We start from the raw sequence: 10,430 nt of genomic DNA on the forward strand, positions 1-10,430 counted from the left end.
TATAGTAAATAATGCTGCAATAAACATAGTTGTGCTGGCAGCTTTAGTGTGGTCTTGTTTGTAAACATTTGGGTAAATGCCCAAAAGTGGGATTGCTCGGTAAGAGGGGAGCTCTATGTGGAGTCTTTTCATGAACTTCCATACTACTTTCCAAAGTGGTTGAACAAGTTTACACTCCCATCAACATCCCCTCCAACATCTGTTGTTGTTAGAGTTCTTGATTTTTGCCATTCTAACTGGGATGAGGTGGTATCTCAATGTTGTTTTGATTTGCATTTCTTTTATGGCTAGGGAGGTTGTGCATTCCCTCATGTGTCTATTGGCCATCCTTCTTTCTTCTTCAGAGAAGTTTCTCTTTAAGTCTTAGCCCACTTATTTATTGGGCAGTTGTTTCTTTGAGGATTTGTTGTTGGGGGGTTTGATTTTTTGAGCTGCAAGTATATTTTAGATATGAGACCCTTGTCCGTTGTATGGTTAGTGAAGATCTTCCCCCAATCTGTGGGATTTCTATTGATCTTGCTAGCTATGTCCTTTGCCATAGAGAAGCTCTGCAGCTTCATGCAATCCCATTTGTCCAAACCTTCTTTGATTTGTTGTGTTTCTGAATCTCTATTAAGAAAATTTTGGCCTGCGCCAAGGAGACCTAGGGTTTCTCCTATTCCATCCTGTAATGTTTTCAGAGTGTCTGCTTTGACTCCAAGGTCTTTGATCCATTTGGAGTTGCTTCTGGTGCACGGTGATATATAAGAATCTAGCTTTGGTTTTATACAAGTAGTTAACCAATTTTGCAAGCACCATTTACTGAAAAGACTTTCTTGCATTCTGTCTTTTTAGCTCCCTTATCATTAGATGGCTATAGGTCTGTAGGTTCATTTCTGGGTTTTCAATTCTATTCCACTGGTCCTAAGGTCTGTTCTTGTGCTACTATCATGCTGTTTTGATTACTATGGCTTTATAATAGAGTTTGAAATTTGGTATTGATATTCCCCAGCAGTGTTCTTTCCGTTGAGGAGCGTTTTTGCTATTCGGGGTCTTTTATTGCTGCATATGAATTTTTGGATTGCCTCTTCTATTTCCTTGAAGAATGAGGTTGGATTTTGATTGGCATCGCTTTGAATTTGTAGATAGCCTTGGGAAGTATTGCCATTTTCACGATGTTAACCTTTCCAATCCAGGATCATGGGCATTTTCGCCATTTTCTTAGTTCGGTTTTTATATCCTTTTTCAAGTTTTTACAGTTTTGATCATAAATGACCTTCACTTCTTTGGTTAAGTTAATTCCTAGGTATTTTATTTTTTGTGGGGCTATTACAAATGGAGTTGCTTTCCTAATTTCAGCAACACTTTACTCATTATTGCCATACAGAAAAGCCATTGATTTGGGGGTTTAATTTTATACCCCGTTACTTTGCCAAAGTTTGGAATCAACTTCAGTAATTTGGGAGTGGAGTCTATCGTATTCTTTAAATACAAGATCATGTCATCTGCAAAGAGGGAGAGTTTTATTTCTTTTTTCCCTATTTGAATCACTTTTATGTTTGCATCTTGTCTTAGTGCTGTAGATAGGAATTCTATCACTAGATTGAAGAGAAGTGGTGATAGTGGACATCCTTGTCTTGTTCCAGAGTTAAGAGGAATGACTTTAGATTTTCACCATTAAGTATAATGGTGCCTGTAGTTTTGTTATATATAGACTTTATTCTATTGAGGAATGTTCCATGGATTCCTTATTTTTCCAGAACCTTCATCAGAAAGGAGTTTTGGATCTAGTCGAATGCTTTTTCTGCATCTATTGAGATAACCATGTGGTTCTTATCCATGCTCCTGTTGATGTGATGAATTATATTAATTGATTTGCGAATATTGACCCAGCTTTGCATCCCTGAAATGAATCCTGTTAGATTGTGGTGTAGGATTTTCTGAAGACGATTGGCCAAAATTTTGAGAAGTTTTGCATCAATGTTCATCAAAGAAATGGGCCTATAGTTCTCTTTCTTTGATGAGTCCTTTCCTGATTTTGGGATGAGAGTTATGATGGCTTCATAGAATGTGTTGGGTAGTGAACTTTCTCTTTCAATTTCATTGAAGATTTGGAGTAGTATTTGTGTGAGTTCTGCTTTTAAAGGCCTTGTAGAACTGTGCTCTAAACCAACTGGACCTGGACTTTTCTTAGCTGAGAGGTCTCTATTGCAGTTTCTATTTCAGTGCTTGAAATGGGCCTCTCAAGATGGTTTAACTAATCTTGGTTTAGTTTTGGCATGTCAATATTTGCTAGGAAAAGGTCCATTTCTACCACGTTCTCAAACATATTAGCATAAAGTTTTGCGAAATATTCCCTTATAATGTTCTGAATCTTGGTTGTTTCTGTGGTGATGTTTCTATTCTCATCTCTGAGTTTTATTTGGGTGTGTTCTCTTCATTTTCTGATAAGATTTGCGAAGGGCCTGTCAATTTTGTTAATTATTTCGAACAACCAAGTCTTTCTTTTGTTGATGTTTTCTATAGTTTTTTTGTATTCTAATTCATTTATTTCTGATTTAATTCTAATTAAAATGAATTAATTGAAATAATTATTTCTTTCCATCTATTACATTGGGGTATATCTTGCTGCTCTTTTTCAAGGAGGTTCAGATGTCTCATTAAATTGTTACTTTCAGATCTCTCCAATTTGTTGATGTAAGATCTCAGAGCTATAAACTTGCCTCTAAGTACTGCCTTTGCTGTGTCCCAGAGGAGCTGGTAATTTGTGTGCTCATTTTTGTTGGATAGAATGAACATTTGAATTTCCTGTCTAATCTCTTCCATGACCCAATCATGATTCAGCAGTGTGTTGTTCAGGCTCCATGTGTTACAGGACTTTCTTTGGTGGCTTTTGGTTTTGAGTTCTAATTTTAATCCCTTGTGGTCAGAGAGAATGCACGGTATCACTTCAATGTTTCTGAATTTGGACAAGTTTGCATTGTGGCCTAAAACGTGGTCTATTTTAAAAACTGTTCATGTGCTGCTGAGAAAAATGTGTATTCTGATGCTGATGGGTGAAATATTCAGTAGATAATTTTTAAATCTAGTTGATCTATTAAGTTGTTTAGATCTGGGTTTCTCTGTTGAGTTTTTGCCGAGTTGATCTATCTAGTGGGGAGAGTAGTGTGTTAAATCCACAACAATTAATGTCTTTGGACTCTATGGATTTGAGGGAAAGTAGTGTTTCTTGGATAAATTTGGATGCTCCCTTGTTTGGCGAGTAGATATTTAAAATTGTAATATCCTCCTGAAGGAAAGATTCCTTAATTAGTATGTAGCACCTTCTTTATGTCTTCTCATGAATTTTCATTGGAAGTCTATTTTATCTGATATTAGGATTGCAACTCCCGCCTGTTTATGGGGGCCGTTTGCTTGGTAGATATTTTTTCCAACCTTTAACATTGAAAATGTGTTTGTTTTTACTGGCAGGATGTGACTCCTGAAGGCAGCATATAGAAGGATCTTGCTTTTTATTCCTACTAGACAGTCTATGTCGCTTAATTGGAGAATTAAGACCGTTAATGTTCAGAGATAGGACTGAGAGGTATTTGGGAGTTCCTGCCATGTTATCCACCTTGTTGGGGTCTACAAAAACTGGGTCTTCCTATGGTTCTTGGATTCTCAGTTTGGGTGCAGTTTCTAGGCCTTTATTGTGGTCTTGTTGGTTTTCTATGTGTAGGACATCTTTAAGAATCTTTTGTAGGGCTGTTTTGGTAGAGATGTACTGTTTCAATTTTTCTTTGCTATGGAAGGTTTTTTTTTTGGCCTTCAGTTATGAAGGAGAGTTTAGGTGGATACAGTATTCTTGGTTGGTAGTTGTTTGTCTTTAGGGCATGGCATACATCATTCCAGGCTCTTCTTGCTTTGATTGTCTCTGCTGAGAAATCTGAGGTGATTCTAATTTGTTTCCTTTTATAGGTGATTGATCTTTTCTCCTTGACATGTTTAAGGACCTTTTCCTTGTTCTCAATTCATCCTATGTGGATTATAATGTGACGGTGGGATGTCCTATTCTGGTCTGGTCTATTTGTAGTTCTAAAAGCTTCTTGTATCTGAATAGGCCTATCTTTTTGCATGTTGGGAAGTTCTCTTGTAGGAGCCTGTTAAACAAATTTCCTAGACCATTAACTTCTGTTTCTAGGTGTTCCGCTACACCCATAGTCCTCAGATTAGGCCTTCTGATTGTGTCTTCCAAGTGTTGGATAGATCTATCATATTTCTTGGACTTGACTTGGATGGTTGTATGTTCTTTCTCTATAATATCTAGGCTGTCTTCAATCCCCGAGTTTCGATCTTCTGCATGGTCTAAACTGCTGTCAAGACTTTCTATTTTAAAATTTCTTTTCCTTCTAATTGGTCAGCTTTGATGGCTTCAAATTCTTTGTTGAAGCTTTGTTTTTGATGTTGTATGAACTTTTTTACTTCCTTAATTTGGTGTTCAGTGTTTATTCTCAAATCACTTAGTTGAATGTTTATGGTTTGCTTAAATTCCCTTTTCTTCGGTTGGGTTCCATTCAGTATTCCCTTTGTGGTCTCCCTGACTTTCTTCAGCTATTTGTTAATGGATTCCATGTATACCTTTAGTGATCATTGTGTATACTCTCAATTCCTGTATTATTCTTTGCTTAGATTCCTCATGTTCACGCCATTCCTGTAATTCTCTTTGAGTGTTCTCAGCCTGCTCATGCCATTCCTGCCTTTTTCTTTGAGTATTCTCAAGCTGTTCACCCAAATCCTGTATCAGTTTTTGAGTAGCTTCCTAAGCTCAGAATATTCCTGTATAAACCTTTGGTTTGCCTCCTCTCTCTCCCTATCACACTCATACAGAGTCCTTTGTAGGTTTTCAATCTTTTCCTGTATTGACCTTTTGTTTGCCTCCATTGAACTTTTGTTTGTCTCCTCTCTCTCTCTCTCTCTATCATGCTCATACAGACTCCTTTGTATATTTTCAATCTTTTCATTTATCATGTTTGCCAGCACTGTTTGTAGAGCTAATTGGGAACTCTCCTCTGGATTATTCATTATCTGTTCTGTCCCCTGATTATCATGAGTGGGAGTTGAGATACCCAGGACTTGTCATTTTTCTTGTCTTTTTCTGGCTTACTCGGCCCATTTGGGATGAAAATAACACCAGTTTAGTGCTAGAACACTAACTTAAGACAAGCATCAACCAAAGTCTGTATTTGTACAGTCAATAGTCTGCAGATACAATTTAGTTCAATAGGTACATCTATTCAACGTCAAACACCTATGTATTAATGGGCTAACAACCACAAATATGAATTTGACAAACCAAAAATTATTAGGGTTAGGGAGAGATATGGGTAAAAAATAGGAAGGCCCAGGGAGAGTTAACTTAACTAAGTCCTAATCTCAAAGCAGGAAATAGGTGGGATAGGTTGAAAGTAGAGATAAAAGAAAAAGAAGAAAGAGCAAGGGGAAAAATAAGAGACCAGAAAAAATAGAAAAGTAAAAATTAAAAATATTATGCAGATTCAAAAATGAAATATTCAGAGAAGCACATGCATATAATGCAGAAGGGGAGGGATATAAAGGAGATGTGAAAAACTTAAAAATAAAAATACTTAAAATATTATATAGGTATAAAGAGGTAGTACTGCCATTAAGGAATTTAAGTCTAAGAGGTTTTGAACTGAATAATCAATTCTTGGATTAAGTGTGTACACAATAAAGGATAAGGTCTAATATTCAACTGTGGGCATGTCTGAGGATGTGCAGAAAAACAATTAACTCACATAAAAGAGAATGAAAGAAAAGAAAAGGGGAAAAGAATAAGAAAGAAAGAAAAAAGATCAGAAATTCAATAGAGCAAAACAAAAAACAAAAAAAAAATTTTAAAAGAAAAAAAAAGAAAGAAAAATGCACACACACATTTACCTCTAAAAGAAAAATAATAAGAGGGAAAAAATGTTACTAGGAAACATTTTATTTTAAAAAAGGTAAAAATAAAAAAATAAAAAAAAATGTTTTAGAAAAAATTTTTAATAAAATGTACAAAAAAAGGAAAAAAAAATAGTTCTTTATTTTGGGAGTGGTGGGAAAAATCCTGTATCTCCCTTGTGTCTATAAACAGCCTTTTGTTTGAGTCTCTGGTCCGCTTGTGGTGTTTGATTTTCCTGTGGCTTGGTTGGTTTCTTAAGTCAGTTTGGTTGAACAGGCAGAAAAATGCTCTGCTTTACCCAGGATTTTGTGATCCTCCTCTCAGTTTAGTTCAATGGGAGGGATATGCTTTGATTATCACAAAAGAGGGAGATGGCTTTTTCCTCAAGTTTGGAGATGCTGTGATGAGGCTAGGTTCTGGGTAGAGTTGAGGCCTTTCAGCAAACAGTAGCTTTTCCTGGGAGCTATTTTGTGAGAAACTCACAGAGCCCAGCCTGGAGCCACTCTCTGGATTTATGTTTACTGAATTTCAATTGATTGTCAAGGCTGCTAAAGGGAGGGGCAGCCTCTGGCTCTGATTACCCAGTGAAGAAAGCCACTCCTGGGGCTTGCGCCTGAGTTGGATTAATTTTCCCTGGGTCGAGCTGATTCTGGCAGGTCACATAAGCAAAAAGAAAAAAGCCAGAAGTGGTGCTGTGGCTCAAGTGGTAGAGTGCTAGCCTTGAGCTGAAGAGCTGAGGGTCAGGGCCCAGGCCCAGAGTTCAGGCCCCACAACTGGACCCAAAAAAACCACAACAACAACAAAATATAATTGTTCATTATACCTATAATTTCAAAAGTAGCTAAAGCCAAGAAGATGAAAAAGTTGTTCATATGCATGTTTACTTAATGTCCTGGCCTGTCTACCATACAACCAGGCAGGAACTTACACTAATGACTTTCTATCACCAAATATTTCCATAGCTCCTGGAGAAGTCTATATATTTCTCCTCGATATTAGGCCTTAAATGGGTAATGTTTTAATCAAAATGTTTCCTCTTGCCTCCAGGCTTTAAATTTACAAATGGTAAAGCTTTAGGTCTAACTCTACCAAAAACTGAGGTAGAAATAATGGGATAATACTTTAAAACAGAGTTGCCTTTGATACACTAACCACACAGTACAATGCATAACAATTTCTTATATTATATCTACTTATATATTTTATATTTATATGTGCTGATCTTAAATTTCACACAGTGAATCTAACTAGAATTAATTTATAAATTGACAAATAAATTGAAATTTATTCCCATAAATAGATTGGAACATAAATAATTAGGTTTAGAATATATATTCGAATATAAAAAGTATCAATTCATTGTCTTTGGTATAAGCTTGTGATAGCTTCTAAGTGTCCTTGATCTTCTGAATTCACATAGTAAAAAAAAACAGTATTGTTTTCCTCTAATCTAGAAGAGATTTTACACTGCTGCTGTGTTTATTGTAATAACTCGCTGGTCCCAAAGTGTTTTTCTCCATATGATGCCTAAAAGCTATTATTCTTCTGCAGTACCCACGGGTCCGAGGATACCAGATCCCAGTTATCTGCATCATCAGATAACAATGGCAAGTCTTCTCACCTTGGCCCATGCAACATGCTAACAGAAAGTAATTGAAGTCCCATCTCAATTTCTCATTTCCTATAATATTTCAGGGCTCCAATTCCTTGCAGTAATTAGCAGTAAGCAATTGTGAAATGTAAGGCAACTTAAAATGAAAGAGGAAACCACAAGATATGAGAGAAAGTACTGTAGTTCAAACTTTCAATTTACAGATGACAAGCCCATATGAGTAAACAAAATCACAAATGTCACAAGATTTTTTTAATACCTCTCTCCTATTGATGAATGAAAGATTTCAGCCCAGCATAAGTAGGCCAAAAAAATTCCTGGAATGATAGATCCATAATTGTTCTACCAAGGCTAGGAAACTTGACTTCGATGTCAAGTATAATTTAGAAAAACATTGAGAAGACCCTAATGCTTCAAAACACTGGTACTTCAGTAAAACTTGGTTCTGTAGTATAAAAATGTTGTCATTCTCAAACCAATGTAACTTACATTTAATCTCCTGAAAGTATGTTCCTTTTCAAATAAACTTTTTAGAATCATATTCACCAAAATAACACTTGACAAGTAGATGATAGTGATATTAAAAGTTTCTCAAGTGTAGGAATCAAGTTACAATAGAGTTGATTTATTTACCGAGCACTAATGCCAAATAAGTTCAACCATTCATTAAAGTGTGGAAATAGTATCTCCCACCATTTGCGTTGTTCAGTAGGTGCCTTCCAGAAATGTGTTAAATAGATCAGTCTCCCATATTTCAAACCCAAATATTAGCTAATAAAGTAAATTTCATCACATAAGAAGGTACATTTTAAAAAGTCACTAATAGTTGCCTTATCATGTGTTGCCTTATCATATATTTTCCCTATCTGTCTAACATAGTAATAAATATGACTGTAAGTCTTGAATATGGGTACTGATCAGAGATGTGACAAACATAAAATCTATCTTCTATTTCTATAATATTCCTCTAAGTAGTAAATTTTAGTTTTCTTCTTTTTCCAAAACTTATAGGTAGTAGAAAATATCATCCCATGTAAAATCAAATAATCACAGACCATTGCACAAAGCCATTTATAAAAACTGGTAGTTAGCTATAAATTCTAAGCAATTTTTAAACTTTCTTGTTGACTAAAGATTAATCTTCCAAAAAGATGAGAATAAAATCATGTTTAGGTGCTTCACGTCTCCAGTCTTGCAAATTGTTATTACAGATGAATGAATTATGGAAGCATATGCTGACATCAGTTCAAGTATATGCAGGATTGAAACTCCATGGAATATATATAAACGTTTCAAAGTATTAACAGACAATTTAACAGAATAACTATCAGGAAGTTGAAACCAGAAAGAAATAATAGTAAAGACATAGAATGAATGAAAAATGGAACAAGGGGCAAGTACAGCTACAATACTCAATGTACACATATAATAAAAGAAGTGGTAAATCTGAAATAAATCTTGAAGAAAGTGTTGGTTGAGAATGATAGAAGGAGTGACTCTGATCCAGGAGCATTGGACAATTTGATGGACATATTTAATTGTAACACAATTGCACAACCTATTGAACTTCAGTTAAAAACACAACTACAAACAAAAACACACAAAAAGCACAACCAAACAGCAATCTCTAGAAAGTATGTATATGACCTCACAAAATTTTAAGCAGTTAATGAAGGGCAATCTTGGGAAAAGCAAACAAAGCTGTTCAAAGAGGGCAGTTTAAGGTAGGGGAGAATTTTGAACAGATTTAAATAGATTGTCTAAGGTTATAAATCACCTACATCTACTGCACATATTTTCTTCTGTGAGTATTTCTCTTTTTTTGTTCTGGTCATGGTGCCTGAACTCTGGGTCTGGGCGTTGTCCCTTAGCTCTTCAGCTCAAGGCTAGCGCTCTACCACTTGAGCCACAGCTCCACTTTCGGCTTTTTTCTTTTTGCTTATGTGGATCTGAGGTATCGAACCCAGGGCCTCAGGCAGGCAAGGCAAGCGTTCTACCACGGAGCCGCTTTCCCAGCCCCCATTCTGTGAGTATTCTTTGTCTGAACTGTTTACTCCAGTCCTGAGCTGTGGCTTTATAGCTTATGAAGATAGAATGGAAGAATCAAGATCAAGAACCCATTACACCACTGGAGAGAAAACAGTACCCTATGGTTTCTCTCATCTCTCTTCACTACTCTTTTCTCATACTTTTAATAAAGTCAAGTGATTTTGAATTATATTTCCTTCTTTTTCAGAGAATTATTGTTTGGTAATTAAATGTCAATTCACAAATTTTGATGTCTTTTTTTTTAAAGAACTTTGAATTTAAATTCCACTACAACTTTGTTTCACACAGTGAGAGTATATTTCCTGGGTAAGGACAATTCTCAAGGGAACCTACAGGATTTACAGCAAGGTTTGTGAGGTTTGTTTGTTTAGTGTGAAAATGAGCCATATTCACCCACATTGTTCCCTCTCAGCTAAGTCTCCATGGATTTCTTTGCATTAAAGCCTATTTTCTCAGACAATTTTAAATTTTCTTAATAGGCTAAGTTGTTAAAATGTTTGAACAATTAAAATTTACCTGTCAAAAATTTTTAACTCTTTTTAAATTCCTTTATCAGAATCATGAATTCACCAATCTTAATCCCACCTTTACCATCAAAAACAGTTAACATGTTGTTTTAATGATATAGTGTCCATGAAACTACTATTTTCCAGTGGGTTTGTATTGCGTATATTTGACCACATAAGCTGATGCTGAACAAAATGAATTCCAAGATATGGAAACAGATATTTATTTGCAGTTGGTTTTTTATGTACTATGTGATTTCTAGTTTCTTTGAGATTTTCCCCTATGGTTTATCCCCTGCTGTGTTTGATTTTGGTACCCTGTGTATTGTGTATACATTTA

This window comes from Dipodomys merriami, unplaced genomic scaffold (assembly GCF_024711535.1).
Source record: "Dipodomys merriami isolate MVZ:Mamm:240054 unplaced genomic scaffold, mDipMer1.0.p SCAF_526, whole genome shotgun sequence".
NCBI classification, from domain to species: Eukaryota; Metazoa; Chordata; class Mammalia; order Rodentia; family Heteromyidae; genus Dipodomys; species Dipodomys merriami.